Below are 3,349 nucleotides of genomic sequence, written 5' to 3' on the forward strand. Positions count from 1 at the left end.
AAAATTCAGGGTTAACAGGATGGGATAATGCTCAGGATTAATGAGGTTAGGCTCAGGTTTAATGGGGTGAGATTTAGGGTTAACATGGTGAGGCTCAGGGTATTTATTTTCTACCTGTATTCCAGCAAGCCTTCCTGCCTCCTGCACTGTGATTGGCTAATAGAGTCCTGCCTCCTGCACCATGATTGGGTAATAGTCCAAATGTACAAACCAGCCTCTTGGTGTGATCTGCCAATCCCAGTGCAGGATTGGTGGGGCTTGCTGGAATACGGGTGGGGAAAGCTCAGAGGTGTGTATGTGTGTAAGAAGGATGGAGCTGTGTGCTCGAGCCCGGTGAGTAAACCTTATTCCTGTTTTATTTCCACTACAGGTCTTTCTGCTCCGTTTAACCCCCTAACACACCAATACAGCTTTGTTTCAGTAGGTGTGTGCGTGTGCGTTGTGGATGTCTTTACTGAGAAAAAGAAGGTGATACAGTTTTATTGAGAATGGGTTTGGAAAAATGTGTGGTGGCAGAGCCTGGATGCTGGTGGTCTCTCTGCTGAGGGGTGTTAATATTAAACCCATTAGTCAAGTCAATTTATTACATAGTTGGAAGTTCTGGTTTAATATTCAGAACAAAGAGAACTGAGCTGCTCTTCAGTAGATGGAGGTGGATGGAGGTAGATATAGGTTGATGGAGGTGGGTACTGGACCTCCTGGCTGCTCCTGCATACTAAGATAGCAATGTGTGTTTAGTCCCATCTGTGGCGACATTACCGGCTCCATACGTCAGTTTTTCACTCCGAACTGTTTCCTAGCAACCGCATTACATAAACTAGACTATGTTCATCAGCCTGTGAAATAAGATTAATATTAAGCTTAAGATCATCCTTTATAGCCAGGTCACACAGAATTCAGCCTTCACATTAAACCTATCTGTAACAGTGAACACACACACACACACACACACACACACACACACACACACACACACACAAACAAGTGGCTAGAGGCAGATGAGTGCTCACACACCTGCAGCAGTGGGCAGCCACCAGACACTCCACCTGCCCTTACTCCACTAGCCATTATTCCACCTGCCCTCTCCCCTCCAGCCATTAATCTGCCCGTCCTTTCCCTGCCGGCAGTAATTTCACATGTCCGTACCGCCCCAGTCATTACTCCATCTGCCTTTATCCCACCAGCCATTACTCTACCTGCCCTTGCCTTGCCAGCCTTACCCCACCAGCCATTACTTCACACACCCTTTTCATTACCAGTCATTACTCCACCTGTTCTTACTCCACTAATAAACCATTCAAATGCTGGGGGCCTCCTGCTGACCCACTACTGAATAGCCATTACTCCACTTTCCCTTACCCCTCCAGCCATTGTTCCATCTGCCCTTACCCACCAGCCATTACTCCACTTTTCCTTACCCCTCCAGCCATTATTCCACCTGCCTTTATCCACCAGGCATTACTCCACTTTCCCTTACCCCACCAGCCATTATTCCACCTGCCCTTTCCATTACCAGCCATTACTCCACCTGTTCTTACTCCACTAATAAACCATTCAAATGCTGGGGGCCTCCTGCTGACCCACTACTGAATAGCCATTACTCCGCGTCCCTTTACCCTTCCAGCCATTGTTCAACCTGCCTTTACTCACCAGCCATTTCTCCACTTTCCTTTACCCCTCCAGCCATTGTTCCACCTGCCCTTACCCACCAGCCATTACTCCACTTTCACTTACCCCTTCAGCCATTGTTCCACCTGCCCTTACCCACCAGCCATTACTCCACTTTCACTTACCCCTCCAGCCATTATTCCACCTGCCCTTACCCTGCCAGCCATTACTCTATAGGCCCTTATTCCACCAGCCACCACTTGTCCTTATTCCACCAGTAAACCATTAAATGCACAATTGAAGAGCCATTATTCCATCAACCCTTACCCCTCCAGCCATTACTCCACCTATCATTACCCCCTCCAGCCATTACTCCACCTGCATATATCTTGCCAGCCATTATTCCACCTGCCCTTACCCCACTTGGCCATTACTCCACCTGTTCATACCCCTTCAGCCATTATTCCACCTGCCCTTACCCACCTGCCATTACTCCACATGTTCATACCCCCACATTACTCCACCTGTCCTTAATCCACCAGTAAACCATTCAAATGCTGGGGGCCCCCTGCTGATCACATTTGGAGAGCCATTATTCCATCTGCCATTCCCCGCCATTCATTACTCCACCTGCCCATGCCCCACCAGCCATTACTCCACATGTCCGTACCCCACCAGCCATTAACAAATTAACATTAACTAGTTAATTTCTTTGTGGAACCAATGAGTCTTCCACAGGTAGTCTCCCTTATTTTTGCCCAACTAAGTTGTCCATAGGTCCCTTTTCTATGTGTGACCGAGTCTTTCACAGGTAGTCTCTCTTACCTGTGCCTGACCAAGTCTTCCACAGGTAGTCTCTCTTATCTATGCCTGGCCATGTCTTCCACAGGTAATCTCTCTTATCTATGCCTGGCCATGTCTTCAATAGGTAGTCTCTCTTATCTAAGCCTGGCTATGTCTTCAATAGGTAGTCTCTGTTATCTTCATGCAACTTTCTTCCAGAGGTGGTCTCTGATCTATGCCTGACCAAGTCTTACATAGGTAGTCTCTCTTAGTTCCATTATCTCCCCTAGTCTCCCTTTTCTTTGTGTGACCAAGTCTTTCAACACAGGTAAACTATCTTTGATTTGTATGACTAAGTCTTCCACAACTACACTCCCTTATCTTTGTGCAGACACGTTAAAATAATGAATGAAACTTAAACTGATAAAAAAAAAAGTTATTAGTAAATCTTTCATTTGACAATCAGCAACACTTAATGAATGACACATGTCTCCTCTCATCAGCCCAGTAGTGTGCGTCTGTGTCTGATTGAGGGCACCATGCAGCTGTAGTGAATAAGTAATGAGGTGTGAGAGATGCAGGGAGGAGAAAAACACAGTGCAGTTTGCACACTCCTCCTACCTCTCTCTCTCTCTCTCTCTCTCTCTCTCTCTCTCTCTCTCTCTCTCTGTAGAGTGCTGTTTCTGCTTCAGATTAAAGATTTATTGAAAGCCCTGGAAGGTCAATTTATCCAGAGAGGAAGCACTATGTAGGAATTAAAATCCCTACATGGAGGGTTATCATCCTTCACTCTCAGTCACTTACAGGAGTGAGTGATTTGTTCAGAGTGAATCTGATTTGAGTGACACACCTTGACCATGTTTGTGTTGATTACAGATCTGTGGAAGAGGCTTGAATCTCTGCACACAACAAGTCAGCACACAGTATCCATCTGAGCTCCAGCCAATCAGCACAGCCC

General features: G+C 46.5%; 1 protein-coding gene across 1 annotated transcript in view; it reads left to right on the top strand.

Moving 5' to 3' along the window:
* Positions 1-249: 249 nt before the first annotated feature.
* LOC140542760 (sodium-dependent neutral amino acid transporter SLC6A17-like) overlaps positions 250-3,349 on the top strand; it is a 12,511-nt gene continuing 9,411 nt past the window's right edge. Inside the window, exons 1-2 of the mRNA XM_072665685.1 lie at positions 250-333; positions 3,268-3,349. The exon at positions 3,268-3,349 is cut by the window's right edge and continues 361 nt beyond it. The gene's annotated coding sequence lies outside the window, so the exon portion shown is untranslated. The remainder of the gene's footprint in view (positions 334-3,267) is intronic.

The sequence above is a fragment of the Salminus brasiliensis genome, chromosome 21, assembly GCF_030463535.1.
Source record: "Salminus brasiliensis chromosome 21, fSalBra1.hap2, whole genome shotgun sequence".
NCBI classification, from domain to species: domain Eukaryota; kingdom Metazoa; phylum Chordata; class Actinopteri; order Characiformes; family Bryconidae; genus Salminus; species Salminus brasiliensis.